The sequence below is a fragment of the Pseudophryne corroboree genome, chromosome 1, assembly GCF_028390025.1.
Source record: "Pseudophryne corroboree isolate aPseCor3 chromosome 1, aPseCor3.hap2, whole genome shotgun sequence".
NCBI lineage: Eukaryota > Metazoa > Chordata > Amphibia > Anura > Myobatrachidae > Pseudophryne > Pseudophryne corroboree.
This window is the reverse complement of record NC_086444.1, coordinates 177,980,298-177,995,197: the sequence shown is the minus strand read 5'-3', so window position 1 is coordinate 177,995,197 and position 14,900 is coordinate 177,980,298. Positions and strand designations below refer to the sequence as shown.

The 14,900-nt window shown below is 43.7% G+C and overlaps 1 long non-coding RNA gene across 1 annotated transcript in view; it reads right to left on the bottom strand.

Moving 5' to 3' along the window:
* Positions 1–790: 790 nt before the first annotated feature.
* Positions 791–14,900, bottom strand: part of LOC135032870 (uncharacterized) — a 146,116-nt gene continuing 132,006 nt past the window's right edge. The window contains exon 3 of the long non-coding RNA XR_010228753.1: positions 791–1,178. This is a non-coding gene — a long non-coding RNA (uncharacterized LOC135032870). The remainder of the gene's footprint in view (positions 1,179–14,900) is intronic.

Sequence of the window (14,900 nt, the reverse complement as noted above, 5' to 3'; positions counted from 1 at the left end):
TGGGCGTGATGCGGCCAAGGTGCCTTCGCGCAGGAAAACTGTTCTGTGGGGGAAGGTAGTAGCGGCAGTAAACAGTGAGGGTGTGGTGAAGAGGACCGAGAACACGTGTCGGAAGTTTTTTTTTTAAATTTGTTATATCTGCATATGTGTTTGTGCCTAATTAGTATTTTTTAAATGTTATTGTATTGTTAATATATTTTTATGTTATAAATTGATTAGCTATTTGTGTTTGTTTTTTTAATGATTTTGTGTTTGTATAGTGAGGTGTTAGGTAGTTATGGTTTTGTGTATAGTATTTTTTTGCTTGGTCCATTTTGTAACTTGTAAATTCTTGCACAGATGGCTTTATTTGTAAAGGGACATTAGTTACGTGTGAGTCACGTGTTGTTTAGAATGTAATTTTTGGTGGTTTATTTATTTGTTTAATGTATGTTGTATTTTACTTGTCTTTGTGGGCAATATGTTAGTGTAGATGGCTAAGTATTGTATGTTTAGTTTATATTCACTTTGCAATTTTTTTGGTATTATAAATTTAAATGACATATTTTCAGATTAATGTAATACTCAAAAATATATGGTAATACAAGGGTGTATATTCAGCTGTTGGCCATGGAAAATTAGACTACTTGGCTATATTTTTGTCTTTGGAAATGGAACCTCATTAGCCTTTTCACAAACAATGAAGCAACCCATTTTTTAATAATTTATTGCTAGAAAGTGTACTCATAATGGTAATCATATGGCCACATCACTAAATGTTGCCGCTTACAAAAGTACACACTGTAATTAATGGTCATAAACACCAACTTAACATTTTTACAGTACGAAAGCAAGCCACCACTTCCAGAACACAAGCAACACTGTCAAGAGCTGTGGATGCTGGCGATACAGGTAACGCAAAATTGACACCAGTTAATGTGCCCACCACAAAATTTCCAAACAATCTAATGTTTGCATTAATCCATAGGAACTTCAACATCGCATCACAGTCCACAAAGACGTCCTTCACAGGGGGTCTGGCAGCCACACGAGCAGGCCTACCAAGAGATGTCGTCCTGATGTCGCTCCAACACCAGCATTAAGCCCACCCCCACGTCGTATTTCAACTGTGTTGCCTCAGCCACCAGAACACATTTTGGAGAGTCCTCAATCACCGGAACCACATTCCCCTCAGCTGTCTGGTGAGTAAACACAAAACACAAATTAAAAATAACATACTTACACACTGTTTTTGCACACAAAATACACATCAGCAAAAAAGTAAAATAAAATACTAGTACTTATCCACAGCAGCAAGCACATGGCTTGCAAAATAAAAAGGACCAAATCTCCACTATACAAGTTGCGCAAATTTAGAGTGTTCTCTTGCGCCTTACAGTAGTATTGTGTTGTAATTATTTAATTGAATAGGAAAAAATTGTGCTTCAGGTAGATTCCACACCCTTTCACAATGGTGATAGAATTCATATTGTCATTTACTGTTTGATATTTTAATGCAAGTACGATATGGCGGATGACAAATCACTTTTTTTCATGGGGTAAACTTTGTACCTCTGTGTGTTTGTTTCGTAAGTGTGGGCTTTGTCAAACATGTGTCCACTTTTGTTTTGATGTAAAATTTTTCTTCAGATAAACCTACATAATTGGCCTTTTTGATTGTGTATACGAGTCTTGGTGAACATCCTAATTTTCCTTTGAAAAATGACAAACAAGTCTAGAAAGTTAAATAATAAAACCAACATAAGTAAAAAAAGATCCTCAAATGTTGTCCCCTTAAACCCCATACAGAACCAGACATCATGCCCCCGGAAGCCCAGTAGGAATCTGAACATCAGGAAACATACACCCTCCATCTGCAAGCAATAGACGTTAACCAACCTACCACGCCTCAGGAAAGTACCCCGCCACCCCAAATGTCACCACACCCACAACTGAGACAAACAACCCCCCCGCAACAACCTGACCCATCATTTTGGGTAACATGGAACCAACAACAGGCACAGAATATTGATTGCCTACGCACACACACCCAATACCTAGCCAGTCTGCCTCATCATCTACCGAGACTGTGTAGAATCACAAGCAGGCTCAATGTCCAGCTATGCAGAGTCGCAAACAGAATGGAGCAGATGAGAGCAGATAGCAGCCAACTTATTGTTACCTTTCAGCGCATAATGGATAAGCAACACTGCCATCAACAAGCCCTCATTCAGTTAATTCAAAATAATAAAATTATATCAGAAACCATGTCCCGCATCATAGACAACAAAACTACAGCCACAACACAACTTACCGCAACCCTGGCTAACCTCAGTCAAAATATTAATTTGTTGGCACAACACCAACAAGGTTCCAGCTCAGGGACTAACGCACCTACACAGACCCCAATTTCATCACCAGTTCGAAGATCAAGCCGAACCCACTCCACTGTCCAAACCAAACCCACGTCAGCCACCAAAGAACAGCCTAAGAAATAACCAACCCTGCAGCTGGAGACACATTGTTCACAATCCTAGGCCTACAAAATAGGACTTATTTGAAAAGAAAACACATGTTGTACAGTAATAAATGTGACAAATGATTGATGTGCAATGTGTTATGTGAAAATAACTGTCAGTGTAACAGGATAATTCATTGAGTTATCACTCACATGTGTTGGGACTATTCTAGCATCATTACTAACATGAAGGTTTACCACATCACAGGCATAATTATGTTCAATCAATTTTGTAAAGTTGTTGTTAGGCAATGTATGTTTGGCTAATTAGCACACATTACTCAATGTCCATTATGTTGTGGTAATGAGGTTACATATTCAAACACAACTTCAGAAGAAAGTCTACACAAAACAAACACAAACAATAGGCTAAAAAAATGGTTGTTAGGGCATACTAATTTATTATGTAGTATTGTGGCAAACATTACCTTAGAATTGGAAAAACAAACTTTTAACATTCTAAACACATAATTACTAACAAAAATCTATATACAAATAGCTAAGTAACTGATACCCAACAGTTAGACATAAACAGATATAAAGCACATTAACAACACTCAGCTGACTAGCTCGAGAGGGAGCAAGAGACACATTACTACAGAAAATACATTGGTGTGCCTTAATTGTTCATAAACAAAGCACACAGGCAAATTTACTTACCGCTAAAATGTGCAAAAATCAGGTCTTGCCTTACCTGCCTCCCTATATCTGTACTCACAGTGTCGCCAGATGTTTCTAACTCCTCTGCTTGCTGACTGTTTTCTTCATCATCATCATCATCATGTGGCAGATGTTGCTGCAAACACATGTTATGAAGAAAACAGCAGCAGAACACAATCCTAGTCACCTTTAAGGGACTATACAACAAAAGCCCGGCAGACTTATCCAGACACAGAGACCTTGATTTCAGTACACCAAAACATCATTCTATCACATTCCGCATAGACTTATGTGCATGATTGTAATTGTGTTCAGCAGGGGAATCAGGGACGGACAATGGAGTCAGAAGCCAAGAGTAGCAGCCATAACCCCCCATCACCTGAAAAACAGAGATTGGCAACATTGAAAAATATTGATGCACAAACATAATGTGCAGGTTGAGGTAAACACCAAATTTAACAAAAACACTTGGTATATACCCAGCAGCCAGCCATCCGGCATTTCTCCAGCCTCAAATTTATCAAAGAGGGATGACTGACTGAGGATGAAGGAGTCATGGCAGCCGCCAGGGTAACCCGCAAAAAACACTCATAATTTTGAGATTTGCATCACAAACCACCTGGACATTAGTGGATTGGCCAAGATGTCTATTTATATAAATATATTGCCTGCCGCTAGGTGGTCTCAGCTCAACATGTGTGCAATCTATGGCACCCAGCACATTTGGCATGCCAGCAAGCTCATGGAAAGCTACCCTGACTGCATGCCACTGAGACTCCTGGGTAGGGAAGCAGATAGAGGCATCTATGTGGGGTACCAATGCATCCAAAACCTGAGTGTACATTCAAAAATATAAGGTGAGTGTCTTAAGCAGTTTGTTCAAATATACTGTATAAATTCACATTACACAATACAAAAATGGGGCATAGAGGAGTGTGTATGGTTTGCCTCACCTGATTTAAATATTTTAAAAAGGTGGGCTGTGAGATTCCTATTACATCGCCTGTCACAGCCTAAAAGCTGCCAGTAGCCATAAGGTGCAACACAGCCAGGAGTTTGTGCAGGCCTGAGACAGAGCGAGAGCGTGCTGTCTCAGGGTCTAGGTCCAGTTTGACTAGGTCATACAGACGGAAAATGTTGTTCCTATTTAGCCGGAACATCTGTATGACCTGGTCATCGGCCAATGCGTTTAAGTTTAAACGCCCCCTAAAAAAACGAGGCATGCGCAGCCTCGGCAGCACCTGTACAACCTGCTGACCATGTTCAGTTTCCTGGCCCTGGTTTCTTGTAGCCTCATGGAGCAGTCTCAGGAATCCCACAGCAAAACCAAATTCACTGCTACACGGCAGCAGCCATTTCAGAGTGATTGATTTGACAAATGTGCTGGCCCACCTTTTAAAGGGCCAAAAATGCAGGTGTGATTAATGATGAAGTCGGAACACATGTAAACATGCTTCTCAAAAGCAGGTCTACATTTTTTTCGTGTTTTTTTACGAATTGTATATTTTTACGACCGCAAATGCACTTTCACGATGGAAATTACAAATACGAATGAATAGTAAATGACCGAATTCTATACCTAAACAGCCATGTTTGACCGATGGTGTATTCATTTGTATTTCTGAACTTGGGCCGCCCAAAAAATACGAATGCCCTCATCACTCCCGAGATTTGAGTTTAGTAAATTCCCGAGATGACACTTTGAAGAAAAAACACCAAATCGGTCAAAATCGGGAGCATAGTAAATATACCCCCGTGTCGGTATCAGTTTGTACTATTTGTGCAAATGGCCTCTTATGTGACCCAGAGAGATTCTCTGTGAGTGATAAGGCAGAGCTATGAAAAATCACATCTTCCACTGATTTTCTCCAGTTTTCTGCATGAGACTCAGACTTATCCAATCTCTTACTGATTCACACTATCATGTAATTCTTTCACCCATTCAGGCTCTTGGTGTGCCGGCAGCGCCACCACACTCTGTGTCCCTAAAATGGCTCCCTCAGGGGAAGAGCTCCCTGCCTCAGACATGTCACACATGTGCACAACCACACCACAGACACTCCGGGACTTATAGGGGACAGACACACAGTAAAATCTGTCAGAAGGACATAGATAGGATTTGCCAGTTCACAACCCAGTGCCAGTGATAAGATTTCTGTGCAATACAAAATGCCCACAGAACAGTAGCACTTTTATAATGTTAAATACACAATATAGCACCAAATTACAACTGTCCCCCCCCCGTTTTGTACCCTGATACTTGTTTCAGAAGTGGAGGAGGACCAGCGATCTTCTCTGCAGTCTGCAAGGAGATAAAATGGTGCTGAGCAGTGTGCTGGCTTTCTGAGGAGGGAGCCCCGCCCCCATAATGGTGCATTTCCCCTCATAGATTACAATAATAATTTTTATACTGGCGGGGGTAGAACTGTGCCTCCGCAACTTATGTCCCCTTTTTAGCAAGTTATATTAGGTCTCATGCTGCCCAGGGCGCCCCACGTCCTGCACCCTGCTGTGCCTGTGTTTGATGGGTAGCATGGCGCGCAGCGTTCCCGCCCGCTGCGTGGTACCTTTTCAGCTGTCACCATGAAGATCTTCTTCTCACCTGTCTTCTGATTTCTGGATCTGCAAGGGGGGTGACGGCGGGCTGTGGGAGTAAGCACATAACCGCAGCTAGCGTTTAGTACCATTCAGGAGCTAATGTCCTGTCAGCCAGAAGCAGAGCCATGGAACTATTTAGGAAGTTGGTTCCTACTTCTGCCCCCTAAGTCCCACGAAGCAGGGAGACTGTTGCCAGCAGTCCTCCCTGAAAATAAAAAACCTAACATAAAGTCTTTCAGAGAAACTCAGTAGAGCTCCCCTGCAGTGCATCCAGTCTGCCTGGGCACATTTTCTAAACTGAGGTCTGGAGGAGGGGCATAGAGGTAGGAGCCAGTTCACACCCTTGAAAAGTCTTAAAGTGCCCATGGCTCCTGCGGAACGTCTATACCCCATGGTACTGACGTGGACCCCAGCATCCTCTAGGACGTATGAGAAAACCTGTTGTCACCCCACCAAAAAGACACGGTACCCTTTGCGTTATCGTATGACCTGCAATACTAAATTTGTGACATATGTGATTCTTTGCCCTGTAACAAAATTTATATAGGGTAGACGATCCGCATGCTTAGAGAGAGGATTGCTATACATAAATCATCAATTAAAAAGGCGTATCAGAAGATCGATGGGAGTACTCTCCACCTGTTGCGAGACATTTTGTCAACTATGGACATAAATTGAATGAGTTTTCATACATGCCCATTGATCATGTACCACCCCTGTGACGGGGAGGGGACAGGCATAGGCTCTTATTACAACAAGAATGCCGATGGATTTACCGTTTGGATGCCATGACCCCACATGGCCTTAATGAAGAGTTCTCATTTGCTCCATTTATTTAGATATATGGATACTGGTAACTGATGGATCCTATTCATGGATGGTTATTATGGAGTGCACTTATTGTACCTTGGGTGCACACTGAGGCTACTCTTGATACAATGTCTGTTTCCTATTTCCATATATGTACATTTTTGTTATACGCCAGTGGTCTGGGATATTGTAGGCTTCATAATATTGTTATTATGGCCCTAATGTTAAAAGGCTTTATAGTAGAACTAATTAGATCAGTAACGGTTATCTGATGCCACTGGTTCCCGGACCACAGGTGGATTGTAGTTATTTTGATTATATTTTTGTATGTTTTTTATCTGTTGTGTATTCACCATAACAACCTGGAACCTAGAACCGAGCGCTTGTTCCCCGGGGTTTTGGATACTGACTGCGCTCCATGGAGCGGGGACTTCCGCTTAGGTGACACGCGCCTTGCTTTCCACGGACCGGAACTTCCGGTCTGGTGGTGTGCAGCATGCGTTCCACCAGCGTGAGTTACCCACAGTGTGATGCGCAGCGGGACCGGAATCCGGGACAGCGGCGCGGGAAACAGGTGACGGTTGTGATTGGTGATGTGTGAGTATAAATAATGCTCTCAGGTGATACATAGTTTACACTGCACGCAGACCCTTTTCTCATTTGGCACTATGGTACTTTAGCCGGTTGTTCACCTGATGAAGGATTATTACCAAAAACGGCTGTTTGGGAGCATACCAGTGGCTATCAATTTCTTCCAAATGATGAGTATATGCTGAGCCCAGTGCTTAATGTTTGTTTGACACATGGAGTAAAAACTGCTTGAAATTCGACAGGGTGCTTAACATAACCTTGGAGTTGCAGGATGGATATGTGTTGATATTAGAGATGAGCGGGTTCGGTTTCTTTGAATCCGAACCCGCACGAACTTCACTTTTTTTTTCACGGGTCCGAGCGACTCGGATCTTCCCGCCTTGCTCGGTTAACCCGAGCGCGCCCGAACGTCATCATGACGCTGTCGGATTCTCGCGAGACTCGGATTCTATATAAGGAGCCGCGCGTCGCCGCCATTTTCACACGTGCATTGAGATTGATAGGGAGAGGACGTGGCTGGCGTCCTCTCCATTAGAATAGATTAGAAGAGAGAGAGAGAGAGAGAGATTGTGCAGACAGAGTTTACCACAGTGACCAGTGCAGTTGTTGTTAAGTTAACTTTTATTTAATATATCCGTTCTCTGCTATATCCGTTCTCTGCCTGAAAAAAACGATACACAGCAGTCACACAGTGTGACTTAGTCTGTGTGCACTCAGCTCAGCCCAGTGTGCTGCACATCAATGTATAAAAGCTTATAATAATTGTGGGGGAGACTGGGGAGCACTGCAGGTTGTTATAGCAGGAGCCAGGAGTACATAATATTATATTAATTTAAAATTAAACAGTGCACACTTTTGCTGCAGGAGTGCCACTGCCAGTGTGACTAGTGGTGACCAGTGCCTGACCACCAGTATAGTAGTATATTGTTGTATACTATCTCTTTATCAACCAGTCTATATTAGCAGCAGACACAGTACAGTGCGGTAGTTCACGGCTGTGGCTACCTCTGTGTCGGCAGTCGGCACTCGGCAGGCAGTCCGTCCATCCATAATTGTATAATTATATACCACCTAACCGTGGTATTTTTTTTTCTTTCTTTATACCGTCGTCATAGTCATACTAGTTGTTACGAGTATACTACTATCTCTTTATCAACCAGTGTACAGTGCGGTAGTTCACGGCTGTGGCTACCTCTGTGTCGGCAGTCGGCAGGCAGTCCGTCCATCCATAATTGTATTATTATAATATATACCACCTAACCGTGGTTTTTTTTTCATTCTTTATACCGTCATAGTGTCATACTAGTTGTTACGAGTATACTACTATCTCTTTATCAACCAGTGTACAGTGCGGTAGTTCACGGCTGTGGCTACCTCTGTGTCGGCAGTCGGCAGGCAGTCCGTCCATCCATAATTGTATTATAATATATACCACCTAACCGTGGTTTTTTTTTTCATTCTTTATACCGTCATAGTGTCATACTAGTTGTTACGAGTATACTACTATCTCTTTATCAACCAGTGTACAGTGCGGTAGTTCACGGCTGTGGCTACCTCTGTGTCGGCAGTCGGCAGGCAGTCCGTCCATCCATAATTGTATTATAATATATACCACCTAACCGTGGTTTTTTTTTCATTCTTTATACCGTCATAGTCAGTCATACTAGTTGTTACGAGTATACTACTATCTCTTTATCAACCAGTGTACAGTGCGGTAGTTCACGGCTGTGGCTACCTCTGTGTCGGCACTCGGCAGGCAGTCCGTCCATCCATAATTGTATTATAATATATACCACCTAACCGTGGTTTTTTTTTCATTCTTTATACCGTCATAGTGTCATACTAGTTGTTACGAGTATACTACTATCTCTTTATCAACCAGTGTACAGTGCGGTAGTTCACGGCTGTGGCTACCTCTGTGTCGGCAGTCGGCAGGCAGTCCGTCCATCCATAATTGTATTATAATATATACCACCTAACCGTGTTTTTTTTTTCATTCTTTATACCGTCATAGTGTCATACTAGTTGTTACGAGTATACTACTATCTCTTTATCAACCAGTGTACAGTGCGGTAGTTCACGGCTGTGGCTACCTCTGTGCCGGCAGTCGGCAGGCAGTCCGTCCATCCATAATTGTATTATAATATATACCACCTAACCGTGGTTTTTTTTTCATTCTTTATACCGTCATAGTGTCATACTAGTTGTTACGAGTATACTACTATCTCTTTATCAACCAGTGTACAGTGCGGTAGTTCACGGCTGTGGCTACCTCTGTGTCGGCAGTCGGCAGGCAGTCCGTCCATCCATAATTGTATTATAATATATACCACCTAACCGTGGTTTTTTTTTCATTCTTTATACCGTCATAGTCAGTCATACTAGTTGTTACGAGTATACTACTATCTCTTTATCAACCAGTGTACAGTGCGGTAGTTCACGGCTGTGGCTACCTCTGTGTCGGAACTCGGCAGGCAGTCCGTCCATCCATAATTGTATTATTATAATATATACCACCTAACCGTGGTTTTTTTTTCATTCTTTATACCGTCATAGTGTCATACTAGTTGTTACGAGTATACTACTATCTCTTTATCAACCAGTGTACAGTGCGGTAGTTCACGGCTGTGGCTACCTCTGTGTCGGCAGTCGGCAGGCAGTCCGTCCATCCATAATTGTATTATAATATATACCACCTAACCGTGGTTTTTTTTTCATTCTTTATACCGTCATAGTCAGTCATACTAGTTGTTACGAGTATACTACTATCTCTTTATCAACCAGTGTACAGTGCGGTAGTTCACGGCTGTGGCTACCTCTGTGTCGGCACTCGGCAGGCAGTCCGTCCATCCATAATTGTATTATTATAATATATACCACCTAACCGTGGTTTTTTTTTCATTCTTTATACCGTCATAGTGTCATACTAGTTGTTACGAGTATACTACTATCTCTTTATCAACCAGTGTACAGTGCGGTAGTTCACGGCTGTGGCTACCTCTGTGTCGGCAGTCGGCAGGCAGTCCGTCCATCCATAATTGTATTATAATATATACCACCTAACCGTGGTTTTTTTTTCATTCTTTATACCGTCATAGTCAGTCATACTAGTTGTTACGAGTATACTACTATCTCTTTATCAACCAGTGTACAGTGCGGTAGTTCACGGCTGTGGCTACCTCTGTGTCGGCAGTCGGCAGGCAGTCCGTCCATCCATAATTGTATTATAATATATACCACCTAACCGTGGTTTTTTTTTCATTCTTTATACCGTCATAGTGTCATACTAGTTGTTACGAGTATACTACTATCTCTTTATCAACCAGTGTACAGTGCGGTAGTTCACGGCTGTGGCTACCTCTGTGTCGGCACTCGGCAGGCAGTCCGTCCATCCATAATTGTATTATAATATATACCACCTAACCGTGGTTTTTTTTTCATTCTTTATACCGTCATAGTCAGTCATACTAGTTGTTACGAGTATACTACTATCTCTTTATCAACCAGTGTACAGTGCGGTAGTTCACGGCTGTGGCTACCTCTGTGTCGGAACTCGGCAGGCAGTCCGTCCATCCATAATTGTATTACAATATATACCACCTAACCGTGGTTTTTTTTTCATTCTTTATACCGTCATAGTCAGTCATACTAGTTGTTACGAGTATACTACTATCTCTTTATCAACCAGTGTACAGTGCGGTAGTTCACGGCTGTGGCTACCTCTGTGTCGGAACTCGGCAGGCAGTCCGTCCATCCATAATTGTATTATTATAATATATACCACCTAACCGTGGTTTTTTTTTTCATTCTTTATACCGTCATAGTGTCATACTAGTTGTTACGAGTATACTACTATCTCTTTATCAACCAGTGTACAGTGCGGTAGTTCACGGCTGTGGCTACCTCTGTGTCGGCAGTCGGCAGGCAGTCCGTCCATCCATAATTGTATTATAATATATACCACCTAACCGTGGTTTTTTTTTCATTCTTTATACCGTCATAGTCAGTCATACTAGTTGTTACGAGTATACTACTATCTCTTTATCAACCAGTGTACAGTGCGGTAGTTCACGGCTGTGGCTACCTCTGTGTCGGCACTCGGCAGGCAGTCCGTCCATCCATAATTGTATTATAATATATACCACCTAACCGTGGTTTTTTTTTCATTCTTTATACCGTCATAGTGTCATACTAGTTGTTACGAGTATACTACTATCTCTTTATCAACCAGTGTACAGTGCGGTAGTTCACGGCTGTGGCTACCTCTGTGTCGGAACTCGGCAGGCAGTCCGTCCATCCATAATTGTATTACAATATATACCACCTAACCGTGGTTTTTTTTTCATTCTTTATACCGTCATAGTCAGTCATACTAGTTGTTACGAGTATACTACTATCTCTTTATCAACCAGTGTACAGTGCGGTAGTTCACGGCTGTGGCTACCTCTGTGTCGGCAGTCGGCAGGCAGTCCGTCCATCCATAATTGTATTATAATATATACCACCTAACCATGGTTTTTTTTTCATTCTTTATACCGTCATAGTCAGTCATACTAGTTGTTACGAGTATACTACTATCTCTTTATCAACCAGTGTACAGTGCGGTAGTTCACGGCTGTGGCTACCTCTGTGTCGGCACTCGGCAGGCAGTCCGTCCATCCATAATTGTATTATAATATATACCACCTAACCGTGGTTTTTTTTTCATTCTTTATACCGTCATAGTGTCATACTAGTTGTTACGAGTATACTACTATCTCTTTATCAACCAGTGTACAGTGCGGTAGTTCACGGCTGTGGCTACCTCTGTGTCGGCACTCGGCAGGCAGTCCGTCCATCCATAATTGTATTACAATATATACCACCTAACCGTGGTTTTTTTATACCACCTAACCGTGGCAGTCTGTCCATAATTGTATACTAGTATCCAATCCATCCATCTCCATTGTTTACCTGAGGTGCCTTTTAGTTCTGCCTATAAAATATGGAGAACAAAAAAGTTGAGGTTCCAAAATTAGGGAAAGATCAAGATCCACTTCCACCTCGTGCTGAAGCTGCTGCCACTAGTCATGGCCGAGACGATGAAATGCCAGCAACGTCGTCTGCCAAGGCCGATGCCCAATGTCATAGTACAGAGCATGTCAAATCCAAAACACCAAATATCAGAAAAAAAAGGACTCCAAAACCTAAAATAAAATTGTCGGAGGAGAAGCGTAAACTTGCCAATATGCCATTTACCACACGGAGTGGCAAGGAACGGCTGAGGCCCTGGCCTATGTTCATGGCTAGTGGTTCAGCTTCACATGAGGATGGAAGCACTCAGCCTCTCGCTAGAAAAATGAAACGACTCAAGCTGGCAAAAGCACAGCAAAGAACTGTGCGTTCTTCGAAATCCCAAATCCACAAGGAGAGTCCAATTGTGTCGGTTGCGATGCCTGACCTTCCCAACACTGGATGTGAAGAGCATGCGCCTTCCACCATTTGCACGCCCCCTGCAAGTGCTGGAAGGAGCACCCGCAGTCCAGTTCCTGATAGTGAGATTGAAGATGTCAGTGTTGAAGTCCACCAGGATGCGGAGGATATGGGTGTTGCTGGCGCTGGGGAGGAAATTGACCAGGAGGATTCTGATGGTGAGGTGGTTTGTTTAAGTCAGGCACCCGGGGAGACACCTGTTGTCCGTGGGAGGAATATGGCCGTTGACATGCCAGGTGAAAATACCAAAAAAATCAGCTCTTCGGTGTGGAGGTATTTCACCAGAAATGCGGACAACAGGTGTCAAGCCGTGTGTTCCCTTTGTCAAGCTGTAATAAGTAGGGGTAAGGACGTTAACCACCTCGGAACATCCTCCCTTATACGTCACCTGCAGCGCATTCATAATAAGTCAGTGACAAGTTCAAAAACTTTGGGTGACAGCGGAAGCACTCCACTGACCAGTAAATCCCTTCCTCTTGTAACCAAGCTCACGCAAACCACCCCACCAACTCCCTCAGTGTCAATTTCCTCCTTCCCCAGGAATGCCAATAGTCCTGCAGGCCATGTCACTGGCAATTCTGACGATTCCTCTCCTGCCTGGGATTCCTCCGATGCATCCTTGCGTGTAACGCCTACTGCTGCTGGCGCTGCTGTTGTTGCTGCTGGGAGTCGATGGTCATCCCAGAGGGGAAGTCGTAAGACCACTTTTACTACTTCCACCAAGCAATTGACTGTCCAACAGTCATTTGCGAGGAAGATTAAATATCACAGCAGTCATCCTACTGCAAAGCGGATAACTGAGGCCTTGACATCCTGGGTGGTGAGAAACGTGGTTCCGGTATCCATCATTACTGCAGAGCCAACTAGAGACTTGTTGGAGGTACTGTGTCCCCGGTACCAAATACCATCTAGGTTCCATTTCTCTAGGGTTGCGATACCGAAAATGTACACAGACCTCAGAAAAAGAGTCACCAGTGTCCTAAAAAATGCAGCTGTACCCAATGTCCACTCAACCACGGACATGTGGACAAGTGGAGCAGGGCAGGGTCAGGACTATATGACTGTGACAGCCCACTGGGTAGATGTATGGACTCCCGCCGCAAGAACAGCAGCGGCGGCACCAGTAGCAGCATCTCGCAAACGCCAACTCGTTCCTAGGCAGGCTACGCTTTGTATCACCGGTTTCCAGAATACGCACACAGCTGAAAACCTCTTACGGCAACTGAGGAAGATCATTGCGGAATGGCTTACCCCAATTGGACTCTCCTGTGGATTTGTGGCATCGGACAACGCCAGCAATATTGTGCGTGCATTACATCTGGGCAAATTCCAGCACGTCCCATGTTTTGCACATACCTTGAATTTGGTGGTGCAGAATTTTTTAAAAAACGACAGGGGCGTGCAAGAGATGCTGGCGGTGGCCAGAAAAATTGCGGGACACTTTCGGCGTACAGGCAGCACGTACAGAAGACTGGAGCACCACCAAAAACGCCTGAACCTGCCCTGCCATCATCTGAAGCAGGAGGTGGTAACGAGGTGGAATTCAACCCTCTATATGCTTCAGAGGTTGGAGGAGCAGCAAAAGGCCATTCAAGCCTATACAACTGACCACGATATAGGAGGTGGAATGCACCTGTCTCAAGCGCAGTGGAGAATGATTTCAACGTTGTGCAAGGTTCTGCAACCTTTTGAACTTGCCACACGTGAAGTCAGTTCAGACACTGCCAGCCTGAGTCAGGTCATTCCCCTCATCAGGCTTTTGCAGAAGAAGCTGGAGACATTGAAGGAGGAGCTAAGACAGAGCGATTCCGCTAGGCATGTGGGACTTGTGGATGGAGCCCTTAATTCGCTTAACAAGGATTCACGGGTGGTCAATCTGTTGAAATCAGAGCACTACATTTTGGCCACCGTGCTCGATCCTAGATTTAAAACCTACCTTGGATCTCTCTTTCCGGCGCACACAAGTCTGCTGGGTTTCAAAGACCTGCTGGTGAGAAAATTGTCAAGTCAAGCGGAACGCGACCTGTCAACATCTCCTCCTTCACATTCTCCCGCAACTGGGGGTGCGAGGAAAAGGCTCAGAATTCCGAGCCCACCCGCTGGCGGTGATGCAGGGCAGTCTGGAGCGACTGCTGATGCTGACATCTGGTCCGGACTGAAGGACCTGACAACCATTACGGACATGTCGTCTACTGTCACTGCATATGATTCTATCACCATTGATAGAATGGTGGAGGATTATATGAGTGACCGCATCCAAGTAGGCACGTCA